Genomic DNA, 16,451 nt, shown 5'->3' with positions numbered 1-16,451 from the left:
GATCTATTCCATTCAATTGCAAATGATCTAGATAAGACAGAGAACTGCAGCACGGGGACATAGCCGAGTTGGTCAGGTTGAGTGGTGATGAGTTTGCTATTTGGATGAATAAAGAAAGTCAAAAGTGTGAAAGATAAAAAACAAAAGGAGGAAGTGTGAAAAGTGAATGGGCCAAATTGAGGTGCATATGAAGACGTATGCTTTCTTCCAATTCATTAAATCGGGCTAATATGAATCAGGTGAATTGAGTTCTGCTTTTGGAAACTGGGTTAAGAAGGGGTGCACCGTTCCTGGAGGTACTGCAATACCAGGTCAATGCGTGGAGTGGACAGAGCAAGCTCTTTTTCCATCTCCCTGTTCTAAAAATCCATTTAATATATGGTCCCCAGATAGGGGACGTATCAGATATTAAACTGATAAGAACAGATACTACACTTGATCTTAGCCAAAAGGCCGAGAAGCGATAACCAGAATTGGTTTGGGCCTCGAGTGGCACCCTGGCCTATGCCGGACACATCTTAGGGAGAGAGAGCGAGAGGGAGACAAACCCACGCCTACACAAGACATTTTGTCACCCAAGCCAACCCTTGAAAAGGCTGCTTTGCAGAGCCAAAACAAGAAGAATGGTGCGTTTTGCAGCCGCCGCCCACTGCAATGAATCTGAATAACTCCTCCTTTAGGGCGCAAGCAACTCCCCTCCCCCTTGCAGTCTTTCCAATTCACGATACAAAAAGACGGACAGGACAGGTTGCCTGACTTTCCGTCACTGCCACCCTTTGCCATCCTTACCCGTAGAAAGCCCTTTCATCATCCCCAAACCCTAATCTTTTCCCTTTCCTTCCCAGCCCCCAAACCCTGCCCTCTGTACCTTTCTCACCACCCGCTTCCCTTCTCCTGTCATCCCCCTACCACCCGGGAAAAAAAGAGATTGCCCCCTCCTTCCACTAGCCCACCCTCCCACCCAAAGAACAACTTCTTCTGCGCAGCTTGTTTTCTAGGCAGCAGCGCTATTGTGATGTCATCGGGGGGCATTGTGACAAGCCGCCAGTGTTCCGTCTCTTCATGTTGTGCACAGTTCAAACGGAAAATACATCAACAGGCAGACTACAGAAAAGCTTACTATCAAAGGTTAGAGGGGGGCTTTCTCAGAGGGCTTTTTACAGTTTTTCTATTCCCAATTAGCCGTTTAAGTGTACTTATTGAAAGTAGTAATTCTTTCATAGGCCGCCCTTTCTTAGTATTTGACGTTCCTTATATTGCGGTATGAGGCTTCGCAGTAGGTTGCAAACATTCATCACCCATGACTGTCCCCAATTGAGCTCAGAAGCTCAATGTCTATCATGACCTCTCTTTTAGAATGTCCAAGAGCAAGCAAACTATTCCTCCAGGAGAGGGCGCCAACAGACTACTAAAGAGATCATCATTACTCAAAGAAAACCCCAAAAACCAATGCATGATAGGAATAAACAGGTAACTTTCTTTGGAGTGGAAGCGGAGAGATCGCACCAGATGCCAATTCTAGATGTTATCACACCTGTGGTCACTGCAGCAGCAGGTGAATCCACTTTGTCCAAAAGGGATCTATTCCATTCAATTGCAAATGATCTAGATAAGACAGAGAACTGCAGCACGGGGACATAGCCGAGTTGGTCAGGTTGAGTGGTGATGAGTTTGCTATTTGGATGAATAAAGAAAGTCAAAAGTGTGAAAGATAAAAAACAAAAGGAGGAAGTGTGAAAAGTGAATGGGCCAAATTGAGGTGCATATGAAGACGTATGCTTTCTTCCAATTCATTAAATCGGGCTAATATGAATCAGGTGAATTGAGTTCTGCTTTTGGAAACTGGGTTAAGAAGGGGTGCACCGTTCCTGGAGGTACTGCAATACCAGGTCAATGCGTGGAGTGGACAGAGCAAGCTCTTTTTCCATCTCCCTGTTCTAAAAATCCATTTAATATATGGTCCCCAGATAGGGGACGTATCAGATATTAAACTGATAAGAACAGATACTACACTTGATCTTAGCCAAAAGGCCGAGAAGCGATAACCAGAATTGGTTTGGGCCTCGAGTGGCACCCTGGCCTATGCCGGACACATCTTAGGGAGAGAGAGCGAGAGGGAGACAAACCCACGCCTACACAAGACATTTTGTCACCCAAGCCAACCCTTGAAAAGGCTGCTTTGCAGAGCCAAAACAAGAAGAATGGTGCGTTTTGCAGCCGCCGCCCACTGCAATGAATCTGAATAACTCCTCCTTTAGGGCGCAAGCAACTCCCCTCCCCCTTGCAGTCTTTCCAATTCACGATACAAAAAGACGGACAGGACAGGTTGCCTGACTTTCCGTCACTGCCACCCTTTGCCATCCTTACCCGTAGAAAGCCCTTTCATCATCCCCAAACCCTAATCTTTTCCCTTTCCTTCCCAGCCCCCAAACCCTGCCCTCTGTACCTTTCTCACCACCCGCTTCCCTTCTCCTGTCATCCCCCTACCACCCGGGAAAAAAAGAGATTGCCCCCTCCTTCCACTAGCCCACCCTCCCACCCAAAGAACAACTTCTTCTGCGCAGCTTGTTTTCTAGGCAGCAGCGCTATTGTGATGTCATCGGGGGGCATTGTGACAAGCCGCCAGTGTTCCGTCTCTTCATGTTGTGCACAGTTCAAACGGAAAATACATCAACAGGCAGACTACAGAAAAGCTTACTATCAAAGGTTAGAGGGGGGCTTTCTCAGAGGGCTTTTTACAGTTTTTCTATTCCCAATTAGCCGTTTAAGTGTACTTATTGAAAGTAGTAATTCTTTCATAGGCCGCCCTTTCTTAGTATTTGACGTTCCTTATATTGCGGTATGAGGCTTCGCAGTAGGTTGCAAACATTCATCACCCATGACTGTCCCCAATTGAGCTCAGAAGCTCAATGTCTATCATGACCTCTCTTTTAGAATGTCCAAGAGCAAGCAAACTATTCCTCCAGGAGAGGGCGCCAACAGACTACTAAAGAGATCATCATTACTCAAAGAAAACCCCAAAAACCAATGCATGATAGGAATAAACAGGTAACTTTCTTTGGAGTGGAAGCGGAGAGATCGCACCAGATGCCAATTCTAGATGTTATCACACCTGTGGTCACTGCAGCAGCAGGTGAATCCACTTTGTCCAAAAGGGATCTATTCCATTCAATTGCAAATGATCTAGATAAGACAGAGAACTGCAGCACGGGGACATAGCCGAGTTGGTCAGGTTGAGTGGTGATGAGTTTGCTATTTGGATGAATAAAGAAAGTCAAAAGTGTGAAAGATAAAAAACAAAAGGAGGAAGTGTGAAAAGTGAATGGGCCAAATTGAGGTGCATATGAAGACGTATGCTTTCTTCCAATTCATTAAATCGGGCTAATATGAATCAGGTGAATTGAGTTCTGCTTTTGGAAACTGGGTTAAGAAGGGGTGCACCGTTCCTGGAGGTACTGCAATACCAGGTAAATGCGTGGAGTGGACAGAGCAAGCTCTTTTTCCATCTCCCTGTTCTAAAAATCCATTTAATATATGGTCCCCAGATAGGGGACGTATCAGATATTAAACTGATAAGAACAGATACTACACTTGATCTTAGCCAAAAGGCCGAGAAGCGATAACCAGAATTGGTTTGGGCCTCGAGTGGCACCCTGGCCTATGCCGGACACATCTTAGGGAGAGAGAGCGAGAGGGAGACAAACCCACGCCTACACAAGACATTTTGTCACCCAAGCCAACCCTTGAAAAGGCTGCTTTGCAGAGCCAAAACAAGAAGAATGGTGCGTTTTGCAGCCGCCGCCCACTGCAATGAATCTGAATAACTCCTCCTTTAGGGCGCAAGCAACTCCCCTCCCCCTTGCAGTCTTTCCAATTCACGATACAAAAAGACGGACAGGACAGGTTGCCTGACTTTCCGTCACTGCCACCCTTTGCCATCCTTACCCGTAGAAAGCCCTTTCATCATCCCCAAACCCTAATCTTTTCCCTTTCCTTCCCAGCCCTCAAACCCTGCCCTCTGTACCTTTCTCACCACCCGCTTCCCTTCTCCTGTCATCCCCCTACCACCCGGGAAAAAAAGAGATTGCCCCCTCCTTCCACTAGCCCACCCTCCCACCCAAAGAACAACTTCTTCTGCGCAGCTTGTTTTCTAGGCAGCAGCGCTATTGTGATGTCATCGGGGGGCATTGTGACAAGCCGCCAGTGTTCCGTCTCTTCATGTTGTGCACAGTTCAAACGGAAAATACATCAACAGGCAGACTACAGAAAAGCTTACTATCAAAGGTTAGAGGGGGGCTTTCTCAGAGGGCTTTTTACAGTTTTTCTATTCCCAATTAGCCGTTTAAGTGTACTTATTGAAAGTAGTAATTCTTTCATAGGCCGCCCTTTCTTAGTATTTGACGTTCCTTATATTGCGGTATGAGGCTTCGCAGTAGGTTGCAAACATTCATCACCCATGACTGTCCCCAATTGAGCTCAGAAGCTCAATGTCTATCATGACCTCTCTTTTAGAATGTCCAAGAGCAAGCAAACTATTCCTCCAGGAGAGGGCGCCAACAGACTACTAAAGAGATCATCATTACTCAAAGAAAACCCCAAAAACCAATGCATGATAGGAATAAACAGGTAACTTTCTTTGGAGTGGAAGCGGAGAGATCGCACCAGATGCCAATTCTAGATGTTATCACACCTGTGGTCACTGCAGCAGCAGGTGAATCCACTTTGTCCAAAAGGGATCTATTCCATTCAATTGCAAATGATCTAGATAAGACAGAGAACTGCAGCACGGGGACATAGCCGAGTTGGTCAGGTTGAGTGGTGATGAGTTTGCTATTTGGATGAATAAAGAAAGTCAAAAGTGTGAAAGATAAAAAACAAAAGGAGGAAGTGTGAAAAGTGAATGGGCCAAATTGAGGTGCATATGAAGACGTATGCTTTCTTCCAATTCATTAAATCGGGCTAATATGAATCAGGTGAATTGAGTTCTGCTTTTGGAAACTGGGTTAAGAAGGGGTGCACCGTTCCTGGAGGTACTGCAATACCAGGTCAATGCGTGGAGTGGACAGAGCAAGCTCTTTTTCCATCTCCCTGTTCTAAAAATCCATTTAATATATGGTCCCCAGATAGGGGACGTATCAGATATTAAACTGATAAGAACAGATACTACACTTGATCTTAGCCAAAAGGCCGAGAAGCGATAACCAGAATTGGTTTGGGCCTCGAGTGGCACCCTGGCCTATGCCGGACACATCTTAGGGAGAGAGAGCGAGAGGGAGACAAACCCACGCCTACACAAGACATTTTGTCACCCAAGCCAACCCTTGAAAAGGCTGCTTTGCAGAGCCAAAACAAGAAGAATGGTGCGTTTTGCAGCCGCCGCCCACTGCAATGAATCTGAATAACTCCTCCTTTAGGGCGCAAGCAACTCCCCTCCCCCTTGCAGTCTTTCCAATTCACGATACAAAAAGACGGACAGGACAGGTTGCCTGACTTTCCGTCACTGCCACCCTTTGCCATCCTTACCCGTAGAAAGCCCTTTCATCATCCCCAAACCCTAATCTTTTCCCTTTCCTTCCCAGCCCCCAAACCCTGCCCTCTGTACCTTTCTCACCACCCGCTTCCCTTCTCCTGTCATCCCCCTACCACCCGGGAAAAAAAGAGATTGCCCCCTCCTTCCACTAGCCCACCCTCCCACCCAAAGAACAACTTCTTCTGCGCAGCTTGTTTTCTAGGCAGCAGCGCTATTGTGATGTCATCGGGGGGCATTGTGACAAGCCGCCAGTGTTCCGTCTCTTCATGTTGTGCACAGTTCAAACGGAAAATACATCAACAGGCAGACTACAGAAAAGCTTACTATCAAAGGTTAGAGGGGGGCTTTCTCAGAGGGCTTTTTACAGTTTTTCTATTCCCAATTAGCCGTTTAAGTGTACTTATTGAAAGTAGTAATTCTTTCATAGGCCGCCCTTTCTTAGTATTTGACGTTCCTTATATTGCGGTATGAGGCTTCGCAGTAGGTTGCAAACATTCATCACCCATGACTGTCCCCAATTGAGCTCAGAAGCTCAATGTCTATCATGACCTCTCTTTTAGAATGTCCAAGAGCAAGCAAACTATTCCTCCAGGAGAGGGCGCCAACAGACTACTAAAGAGATCATCATTACTCAAAGAAAACCCCAAAAACCAATGCATGATAGGAATAAACAGGTAACTTTCTTTGGAGTGGAAGCGGAGAGATCGCACCAGATGCCAATTCTAGATGTTATCACACCTGTGGTCACTGCAGCAGCAGGTGAATCCACTTTGTCCAAAAGGGATCTATTCCATTCAATTGCAAATGATCTAGATAAGACAGAGAACTGCAGCACGGGGACATAGCCGAGTTGGTCAGGTTGAGTGGTGATGAGTTTGCTATTTGGATGAATAAAGAAAGTCAAAAGTGTGAAAGATAAAAAACAAAAGGAGGAAGTGTGAAAAGTGAATGGGCCAAATTGAGGTGCATATGAAGACGTATGCTTTCTTCCAATTCATTAAATCGGGCTAATATGAATCAGGTGAATTGAGTTCTGCTTTTGGAAACTGGGTTAAGAAGGGGTGCACCGTTCCTGGAGGTACTGCAATACCAGGTCAATGCGTGGAGTGGACAGAGCAAGCTCTTTTTCCATCTCCCTGTTCTAAAAATCCATTTAATATATGGTCCCCAGATAGGGGACGTATCAGATATTAAACTGATAAGAACAGATACTACACTTGATCTTAGCCAAAAGGCCGAGAAGCGATAACCAGAATTGGTTTGGGCCTCGAGTGGCACCCTGGCCTATGCCGGACACATCTTAGGGAGAGAGAGCGAGAGGGAGACAAACCCACGCCTACACAAGACATTTTGTCACCCAAGCCAACCCTTGAAAAGGCTGCTTTGCAGAGCCAAAACAAGAAGAATGGTGCGTTTTGCAGCCGCCGCCCACTGCAATGAATCTGAATAACTCCTCCTTTAGGGCGCAAGCAACTCCCCTCCCCCTTGCAGTCTTTCCAATTCACGATACAAAAAGACGGACAGGACAGGTTGCCTGACTTTCCGTCACTGCCACCCTTTGCCATCCTTACCCGTAGAAAGCCCTTTCATCATCCCCAAACCCTAATCTTTTCCCTTTCCTTCCCAGCCCCCAAACCCTGCCCTCTGTACCTTTCTCACCACCCGCTTCCCTTCTCCTGTCATCCCCCTACCACCCGGGAAAAAAAGAGATTGCCCCCTCCTTCCACTAGCCCACCCTCCCACCCAAAGAACAACTTCTTCTGCGCAGCTTGTTTTCTAGGCAGCAGCGCTATTGTGATGTCATCGGGGGGCATTGTGACAAGCCGCCAGTGTTCCGTCTCTTCATGTTGTGCACAGTTCAAACGGAAAATACATCAACAGGCAGACTACAGAAAAGCTTACTATCAAAGGTTAGAGGGGGGCTTTCTCAGAGGGCTTTTTACAGTTTTTCTATTCCCAATTAGCCGTTTAAGTGTACTTATTGAAAGTAGTAATTCTTTCATAGGCCGCCCTTTCTTAGTATTTGACGTTCCTTATATTGCGGTATGAGGCTTCGCAGTAGGTTGCAAACATTCATCACCCATGACTGTCCCCAATTGAGCTCAGAAGCTCAATGTCTATCATGACCTCTCTTTTAGAATGTCCAAGAGCAAGCAAACTATTCCTCCAGGAGAGGGCGCCAACAGACTACTAAAGAGATCATCATTACTCAAAGAAAACCCCAAAAACCAATGCATGATAGGAATAAACAGGTAACTTTCTTTGGAGTGGAAGCGGAGAGATCGCACCAGATGCCAATTCTAGATGTTATCACACCTGTGGTCACTGCAGCAGCAGGTGAATCCACTTTGTCCAAAAGGGATCTATTCCATTCAATTGCAAATGATCTAGATAAGACAGAGAACTGCAGCACGGGGACATAGCCGAGTTGGTCAGGTTGAGTGGTGATGAGTTTGCTATTTGGATGAATAAAGAAAGTCAAAAGTGTGAAAGATAAAAAACAAAAGGAGGAAGTGTGAAAAGTGAATGGGCCAAATTGAGGTGCATATGAAGACGTATGCTTTCTTCCAATTCATTAAATCGGGCTAATATGAATCAGGTGAATTGAGTTCTGCTTTTGGAAACTGGGTTAAGAAGGGGTGCACCGTTCCTGGAGGTACTGCAATACCAGGTCAATGCGTGGAGTGGACAGAGCAAGCTCTTTTTCCATCTCCCTGTTCTAAAAATCCATTTAATATATGGTCCCCAGATAGGGGACGTATCAGATATTAAACTGATAAGAACAGATACTACACTTGATCTTAGCCAAAAGGCCGAGAAGCGATAACCAGAATTGGTTTGGGCCTCGAGTGGCACCCTGGCCTATGCCGGACACATCTTAGGGAGAGAGAGCGAGAGGGAGACAAACCCACGCCTACACAAGACATTTTGTCACCCAAGCCAACCCTTGAAAAGGCTGCTTTGCAGAGCCAAAACAAGAAGAATGGTGCGTTTTGCAGCCGCCGCCCACTGCAATGAATCTGAATAACTCCTCCTTTAGGGTGCAAGCAACTCCCCTCCCCCTTGCAGTCTTTCCAATTCACGATACAAAAAGACGGACAGGACAGGTTGCCTGACTTTCCGTCACTGCCACCCTTTGCCATCCTTACCCGTAGAAAGCCCTTTCATCATCCCCAAACCCTAATCTTTTCCCTTTCCTTCCCAGCCCCCAAACCCTGCCCTCTGTACCTTTCTCACCACCCGCTTCCCTTCTCCTGTCATCCCCCTACCACCCGGGAAAAAAAGAGATTGCCCCCTCCTTCCACTAGCCCACCCTCCCACCCAAAGAACAACTTCTTCTGCGCAGCTTGTTTTCTAGGCAGCAGCGCTATTGTGATGTCATCGGGGGGCATTGTGACAAGCCGCCAGTGTTCCGTCTCTTCATGTTGTGCACAGTTCAAACGGAAAATACATCAACAGGCAGACTACAGAAAAGCTTACTATCAAAGGTTAGAGGGGGGCTTTCTCAGAGGGCTTTTTACAGTTTTTCTATTCCCAATTAGCCGTTTAAGTGTACTTATTGAAAGTAGTAATTCTTTCATAGGCCGCCCTTTCTTAGTATTTGACGTTCCTTATATTGCGGTATGAGGCTTCGCAGTAGGTTGCAAACATTCATCACCCATGACTGTCCCCAATTGAGCTCAGAAGCTCAATGTCTATCATGACCTCTCTTTTAGAATGTCCAAGAGCAAGCAAACTATTCCTCCAGGAGAGGGCGCCAACAGACTACTAAAGAGATCATCATTACTCAAAGAAAACCCCAAAAACCAATGCATGATAGGAATAAACAGGTAACTTTCTTTGGAGTGGAAGCGGAGAGATCGCACCAGATGCCAATTCTAGATGTTATCACACCTGTGGTCACTGCAGCAGCAGGTGAATCCACTTTGTCCAAAAGGGATCTATTCCATTCAATTGCAAATGATCTAGATAAGACAGAGAACTGCAGCACGGGGACATAGCCGAGTTGGTCAGGTTGAGTGGTGATGAGTTTGCTATTTGGATGAATAAAGAAAGTCAAAAGTGTGAAAGATAAAAAACAAAAGGAGGAAGTGTGAAAAGTGAATGGGCCAAATTGAGGTGCATATGAAGACGTATGCTTTCTTCCAATTCATTAAATCGGGCTAATATGAATCAGGTGAATTGAGTTCTGCTTTTGGAAACTGGGTTAAGAAGGGGTGCACCGTTCCTGGAGGTACTGCAATACCAGGTCAATGCGTGGAGTGGACAGAGCAAGCTCTTGTTCCATCTCCCTGTTCTAAAAATCCATTTAATATATGGTCCCCAGATAGGGGACGTATCAGATATTAAACTGATAAGAACAGATACTACACTTGATCTTAGCCAAAAGGCCGAGAAGCGATAACCAGAATTGGTTTGGGCCTCGAGTGGCACCCTGGCCTATGCCGGACACATCTTAGGGAGAGAGAGCGAGAGGGAGACAAACCCACGCCTACACAAGACATTTTGTCACCCAAGCCAACCCTTGAAAAGGCTGCTTTGCAGAGCCAAAACAAGAAGAATGGTGCGTTTTGCAGCCGCCGCCCACTGCAATGAATCTGAATAACTCCTCCTTTAGGGCGCAAGCAACTCCCCTCCCCCTTGCAGTCTTTCCAATTCACGATACAAAAAGACGGACAGGACAGGTTGCCTGACTTTCCGTCACTGCCACCCTTTGCCATCCTTACCCGTAGAAAGCCCTTTCATCATCCCCAAACCCTAATCTTTTCCCTTTCCTTCCCAGCCCCCAAACCCTGCCCTCTGTACCTTTCTCACCACCCGCTTCCCTTCTCCTGTCATCCCCCTACCACCCGGGAAAAAAAGAGATTGCCCCCTCCTTCCACTAGCCCACCCTCCCACCCAAAGAACAACTTCTTCTGCGCAGCTTGTTTTCTAGGCAGCAGCGCTATTGTGATGTCATCGGGGGGCATTGTGACAAGCCGCCAGTGTTCCGTCTCTTCATGTTGTGCACAGTTCAAACGGAAAATACATCAACAGGCAGACTACAGAAAAGCTTACTATCAAAGGTTAGAGGGGGGCTTTCTCAGAGGGCTTTTTACAGTTTTTCTATTCCCAATTAGCCGTTTAAGTGTACTTATTGAAAGTAGTAATTCTTTCATAGGCCGCCCTTTCTTAGTATTTGACGTTCCTTATATTGCGGTATGAGGCTTCGCAGTAGGTTGCAAACATTCATCACCCATGACTGTCCCCAATTGAGCTCAGAAGCTCAATGTCTATCATGACCTCTCTTTTAGAATGTCCAAGAGCAAGCAAACTATTCCTCCAGGAGAGGGCGCCAACAGACTACTAAAGAGATCATCATTACTCAAAGAAAACCCCAAAAACCAATGCATGATAGGAATAAACAGGTAACTTTCTTTGGAGTGGAAGCGGAGAGATCGCACCAGATGCCAATTCTAGATGTTATCACACCTGTGGTCACTGCAGCAGCAGGTGAATCCACTTTGTCCAAAAGGGATCTATTCCATTCAATTGCAAATGATCTAGATAAGACAGAGAACTGCAGCACGGGGACATAGCCGAGTTGGTCAGGTTGAGTGGTGATGAGTTTGCTATTTGGATGAATAAAGAAAGTCAAAAGTGTGAAAGATAAAAAACAAAAGGAGGAAGTGTGAAAAGTGAATGGGCCAAATTGAGGTGCATATGAAGACGTATGCTTTCTTCCAATTCATTAAATCGGGCTAATATGAATCAGGTGAATTGAGTTCTGCTTTTGGAAACTGGGTTAAGAAGGGGTGCACCGTTCCTGGAGGTACTGCAATACCAGGTCAATGCGTGGAGTGGACAGAGCAAGCTCTTTTTCCATCTCCCTGTTCTAAAAATCCATTTAATATATGGTCCCCAGATAGGGGACGTATCAGATATTAAACTGATAAGAACAGATACTACACTTGATCTTAGCCAAAAGGCCGAGAAGCGATAACCAGAATTGGTTTGGGCCTCGAGTGGCACCCTGGCCTATGCCGGACACATCTTAGGGAGAGAGAGCGAGAGGGAGACAAACCCACGCCTACACAAGACATTTTGTCACCCAAGCCAACCCTTGAAAAGGCTGCTTTGCAGAGCCAAAACAAGAAGAATGGTGCGTTTTGCAGCCGCCGCCCACTGCAATGAATCTGAATAACTCCTCCTTTAGGGCGCAAGCAACTCCCCTCCCCCTTGCAGTCTTTCCAATTCACGATACAAAAAGACGGACAGGACAGGTTGCCTGACTTTCCGTCACTGCCACCCTTTGCCATCCTTACCCGTAGAAAGCCCTTTCATCATCCCCAAACCCTAATCTTTTCCCTTTCCTTCCCAGCCCCCAAACCCTGCCCTCTGTACCTTTCTCACCACCCGCTTCCCTTCTCCTGTCATCCCCCTACCACCCGGGAAAAAAAGAGATTGCCCCCTCCTTCCACTAGCCCACCCTCCCACCCAAAGAACAACTTCTTCTGCGCAGCTTGTTTTCTAGGCAGCAGCGCTATTGTGATGTCATCGGGGGGCATTGTGACAAGCCGCCAGTGTTCCGTCTCTTCATGTTGTGCACAGTTCAAACGGAAAATACATCAACAGGCAGACTACAGAAAAGCTTACTATCAAAGGTTAGAGGGGGGCTTTCTCAGAGGGCTTTTTACAGTTTTTCTATTCCCAATTAGCCGTTTAAGTGTACTTATTGAAAGTAGTAATTCTTTCATAGGCCGCCCTTTCTTAGTATTTGACGTTCCTTATATTGCGGTATGAGGCTTCGCAGTAGGTTGCAAACATTCATCACCCATGACTGTCCCCAATTGAGCTCAGAAGCTCAATGTCTATCATGACCTCTCTTTTAGAATGTCCAAGAGCAAGCAAACTATTCCTCCAGGAGAGGGCGCCAACAGACTACTAAAGAGATCATCATTACTCAAAGAAAACCCCAAAAACCAATGCATGATAGGAATAAACAGGTAACTTTCTTTGGAGTGGAAGCGGAGAGATCGCACCAGATGCCAATTCTAGATGTTATCACACCTGTGGTCACTGCAGCAGCAGGTGAATCCACTTTGTCCAAAAGGGATCTATTCCATTCAATTGCAAATGATCTAGATAAGACAGAGAACTGCAGCACGGGGACATAGCCGAGTTGGTCAGGTTGAGTGGTGATGAGTTTGCTATTTGGATGAATAAAGAAAGTCAAAAGTGTGAAAGATAAAAAACAAAAGGAGGAAGTGTGAAAAGTGAATGGGCCAAATTGAGGTGCATATGAAGACGTATGCTTTCTTCCAATTCATTAAATCGGGCTAATATGAATCAGGTGAATTGAGTTCTGCTTTTGGAAACTGGGTTAAGAAGGGGTGCACCGTTCCTGGAGGTACTGCAATACCAGGTCAATGCGTGGAGTGGACAGAGCAAGCTCTTTTTCCATCTCCCTGTTCTAAAAATCCATTTAATATATGGTCCCCAGATAGGGGACGTATCAGATATTAAACTGATAAGAACAGATACTACACTTGATCTTAGCCAAAAGGCCGAGAAGCGATAACCAGAATTGGTTTGGGCCTCGAGTGGCACCCTGGCCTATGCCGGACACATCTTAGGGAGAGAGAGCGAGAGGGAGACAAACCCACGCCTACACAAGACATTTTGTCACCCAAGCCAACCCTTGAAAAGGCTGCTTTGCAGAGCCAAAACAAGAAGAATGGTGCGTTTTGCAGCCGCCGCCCACTGCAATGAATCTGAATAACTCCTCCTTTAGGGCGCAAGCAACTCCCCTCCCCCTTGCAGTCTTTCCAATTCACGATACAAAAAGACGGACAGGACAGGTTGCCTGACTTTCCGTCACTGCCACCCTTTGCCATCCTTACCCGTAGAAAGCCCTTTCATCATCCCCAAACCCTAATCTTTTCCCTTTCCTTCCCAGCCCCCAAACCCTGCCCTCTGTACCTTTCTCACCACCCGCTTCCCTTCTCCTGTCATCCCCCTACCACCCGGGAAAAAAAGAGATTGCCCCCTCCTTCCACTAGCCCACCCTCCCACCCAAAGAACAACTTCTTCTGCGCAGCTTGTTTTCTAGGCAGCAGCGCTATTGTGATGTCATCGGGGGGCATTGTGACAAGCCGCCAGTGTTCCGTCTCTTCATGTTGTGCACAGTTCAAACGGAAAATACATCAACAGGCAGACTACAGAAAAGCTTACTATCAAAGGTTAGAGGGGGGCTTTCTCAGAGGGCTTTTTACAGTTTTTCTATTCCCAATTAGCCGTTTAAGTGTACTTATTGAAAGTAGTAATTCTTTCATAGGCCGCCCTTTCTTAGTATTTGACGTTCCTTATATTGCGGTATGAGGCTTCGCAGTAGGTTGCAAACATTCATCACCCATGACTGTCCCCAATTGAGCTCAGAAGCTCAATGTCTATCATGACCTCTCTTTTAGAATGTCCAAGAGCAAGCAAACTATTCCTCCAGGAGAGGGCGCCAACAGACTACTAAAGAGATCATCATTACTCAAAGAAAACCCCAAAAACCAATGCATGATAGGAATAAACAGGTAACTTTCTTTGGAGTGGAAGCGGAGAGATCGCACCAGATGCCAATTCTAGATGTTATCACACCTGTGGTCACTGCAGCAGCAGGTGAATCCACTTTGTCCAAAAGGGATCTATTCCATTCAATTGCAAATGATCTAGATAAGACAGAGAACTGCAGCACGGGGACATAGCCGAGTTGGTCAGGTTGAGTGGTGATGAGTTTGCTATTTGGATGAATAAAGAAAGTCAAAAGTGTGAAAGATAAAAAACAAAAGGAGGAAGTGTGAAAAGTGAATGGGCCAAATTGAGGTGCATATGAAGACGTATGCTTTCTTCCAATTCATTAAATCGGGCTAATATGAATCAGGTGAATTGAGTTCTGCTTTTGGAAACTGGGTTAAGAAGGGGTGCACCGTTCCTGGAGGTACTGCAATACCAGGTCAATGCGTGGAGTGGACAGAGCAAGCTCTTTTTCCATCTCCCTGTTCTAAAAATCCATTTAATATATGGTCCCCAGATAGGGGACGTATCAGATATTAAACTGATAAGAACAGATACTACACTTGATCTTAGCCAAAAGGCCGAGAAGCGATAACCAGAATTGGTTTGGGCCTCGAGTGGCACCCTGGCCTATGCCGGACACATCTTAGGGAGAGAGAGCGAGAGGGAGACAAACCCACGCCTACACAAGACATTTTGTCACCCAAGCCAACCCTTGAAAAGGCTGCTTTGCAGAGCCAAAACAAGAAGAATGGTGCGTTTTGCAGCCGCCGCCCACTGCAATGAATCTGAATAACTCCTCCTTTAGGGCGCAAGCAACTCCCCTCCCCCTTGCAGTCTTTCCAATTCACGATACAAAAAGACGGACAGGACAGGTTGCCTGACTTTCCGTCACTGCCACCCTTTGCCATCCTTACCCGTAGAAAGCCCTTTCATCATCCCCAAACCCTAATCTTTTCCCTTTCCTTCCCAGCCCCCAAACCCTGCCCTCTGTACCTTTCTCACCACCCGCTTCCCTTCTCCTGTCATCCCCCTACCACCCGGGAAAAAAAGAGATTGCCCCCTCCTTCCACTAGCCCACCCTCCCACCCAAAGAACAACTTCTTCTGCGCAGCTTGTTTTCTAGGCAGCAGCGCTATTGTGATGTCATCGGGGGGCATTGTGACAAGCCGCCAGTGTTCCGTCTCTTCATGTTGTGCACAGTTCAAACGGAAAATACATCAACAGGCAGACTACAGAAAAGCTTACTATCAAAGGTTAGAGGGGGGCTTTCTCAGAGGGCTTTTTACAGTTTTTCTATTCCCAATTAGCCGTTTAAGTGTACTTATTGAAAGTAGTAATTCTTTCATAGGCCGCCCTTTCTTAGTATTTGACGTTCCTTATATTGCGGTATGAGGCTTCGCAGTAGGTTGCAAACATTCATCACCCATGACTGTCCCCAATTGAGCTCAGAAGCTCAATGTCTATCATGACCTCTCTTTTAGAATGTCCAAGAGCAAGCAAACTATTCCTCCAGGAGAGGGCGCCAACAGACTACTAAAGAGATCATCATTACTCAAAGAAAACCCCAAAAACCAATGCATGATAGGAATAAACAGGTAACTTTCTTTGGAGTGGAAGCGGAGAGATCGCACCAGATGCCAATTCTAGATGTTATCACACCTGTGGTCACTGCAGCAGCAGGTGAATCCACTTTGTCCAAAAGGGATCTATTCCATTCAATTGCAAATGATCTAGATAAGACAGAGAACTGCAGCACGGGGACATAGCCGAGTTGGTCAGGTTGAGTGGTGATGAGTTTGCTATTTGGATGAATAAAGAAAGTCAAAAGTGTGAAAGATAAAAAACAAAAGGAGGAAGTGTGAAAAGTGAATGGGCCAAATTGAGGTGCATATGAAGACGTATGCTTTCTTCCAATTCATTAAATCGGGCTAATATGAATCAGGTGAATTGAGTTCTGCTTTTGGAAACTGGGTTAAGAAGGGGTGCACCGTTCCTGGAGGTACTGCAATACCAGGTCAATGCGTGGAGTGGACAGAGCAAGCTCTTTTTCCATCTCCCTGTTCTAAAAATCCATTTAATATATGGTCCCCAGATAGGGGACGTATCAGATATTAAACTGATAAGAACAGATACTACACTTGATCTTAGCCAAAAGGCCGAGAAGCGATAACCAGAATTGGTTTGGGCCTCGAGTGGCACCCTGGCCTATGCCGGACACATCTTAGGGAGAGAGAGCGAGAGGGAGACAAACCCACGCCTACACAAGACATTTTGTCACCCAAGCCAACCCTTGAAAAGGCTGCTTTGCAGAGCCAAAACAAGAAGAATGGTGCGTTTTGCAGCCGCCGCCCACTGCAATGAATCTGAATAACTC

At 46.2% G+C, this 16,451-nt stretch overlaps 11 non-coding genes across 11 annotated transcripts; all 11 read right to left on the bottom strand.

The window, feature by feature from the left end:
* Positions 1 to 274: 274 nt before the first annotated feature.
* LOC142277601 (U2 spliceosomal RNA) lies at positions 275 to 465 on the bottom strand. The gene has a single exon (XR_012740733.1). It is a non-coding gene; the product is annotated as a U2 spliceosomal RNA (small nuclear RNA).
* Positions 466 to 1,852: 1,387 nt separating this feature from the next.
* LOC142277600 (U2 spliceosomal RNA) lies at positions 1,853 to 2,043 on the bottom strand. The gene has a single exon (XR_012740732.1). It is a non-coding gene; the product is annotated as a U2 spliceosomal RNA (small nuclear RNA).
* A 1,387-nt stretch (positions 2,044 to 3,430) lies between these two features.
* Positions 3,431 to 3,621, bottom strand: LOC142277622 (U2 spliceosomal RNA). Its single transcript, XR_012740752.1, has one exon. It is a non-coding gene; the product is annotated as a U2 spliceosomal RNA (small nuclear RNA).
* Positions 3,622 to 5,008: 1,387 nt separating this feature from the next.
* LOC142277598 (U2 spliceosomal RNA) lies at positions 5,009 to 5,199 on the bottom strand. The gene has a single exon (XR_012740731.1). It is a non-coding gene; the product is annotated as a U2 spliceosomal RNA (small nuclear RNA).
* Positions 5,200 to 6,586: 1,387 nt separating this feature from the next.
* Positions 6,587 to 6,777, bottom strand: LOC142277597 (U2 spliceosomal RNA). Its single transcript, XR_012740730.1, has one exon. It is a non-coding gene; the product is annotated as a U2 spliceosomal RNA (small nuclear RNA).
* Positions 6,778 to 8,164: 1,387 nt separating this feature from the next.
* LOC142277596 (U2 spliceosomal RNA) lies at positions 8,165 to 8,355 on the bottom strand. The gene has a single exon (XR_012740729.1). It is a non-coding gene; the product is annotated as a U2 spliceosomal RNA (small nuclear RNA).
* A 1,387-nt stretch (positions 8,356 to 9,742) lies between these two features.
* Positions 9,743 to 9,933, bottom strand: LOC142277595 (U2 spliceosomal RNA). Its single transcript, XR_012740728.1, has one exon. It is a non-coding gene; the product is annotated as a U2 spliceosomal RNA (small nuclear RNA).
* A 1,387-nt stretch (positions 9,934 to 11,320) lies between these two features.
* On the bottom strand, positions 11,321 to 11,511 carry LOC142277626 (U2 spliceosomal RNA). Its single transcript, XR_012740755.1, has one exon. It is a non-coding gene; the product is annotated as a U2 spliceosomal RNA (small nuclear RNA).
* Positions 11,512 to 12,898: 1,387 nt separating this feature from the next.
* LOC142277625 (U2 spliceosomal RNA) lies at positions 12,899 to 13,089 on the bottom strand. Its single transcript, XR_012740754.1, has one exon. It is a non-coding gene; the product is annotated as a U2 spliceosomal RNA (small nuclear RNA).
* Positions 13,090 to 14,476: 1,387 nt separating this feature from the next.
* On the bottom strand, positions 14,477 to 14,667 carry LOC142277619 (U2 spliceosomal RNA). The gene has a single exon (XR_012740750.1). It is a non-coding gene; the product is annotated as a U2 spliceosomal RNA (small nuclear RNA).
* A 1,387-nt stretch (positions 14,668 to 16,054) lies between these two features.
* On the bottom strand, positions 16,055 to 16,245 carry LOC142277607 (U2 spliceosomal RNA). The gene has a single exon (XR_012740739.1). It is a non-coding gene; the product is annotated as a U2 spliceosomal RNA (small nuclear RNA).
* Between the last annotated feature and the right edge of the window lie 206 nt (positions 16,246 to 16,451).

The sequence above is a fragment of the Anomaloglossus baeobatrachus genome, unplaced genomic scaffold (genome assembly GCF_048569485.1).
Source record: "Anomaloglossus baeobatrachus isolate aAnoBae1 unplaced genomic scaffold, aAnoBae1.hap1 Scaffold_4113, whole genome shotgun sequence".
Classification (NCBI taxonomy): Eukaryota; Metazoa; Chordata; class Amphibia; order Anura; family Aromobatidae; genus Anomaloglossus; species Anomaloglossus baeobatrachus.
Note: the sequence above shows the minus strand (reverse complement) of the source record. Positions and strands in the feature narration are given on the sequence as shown.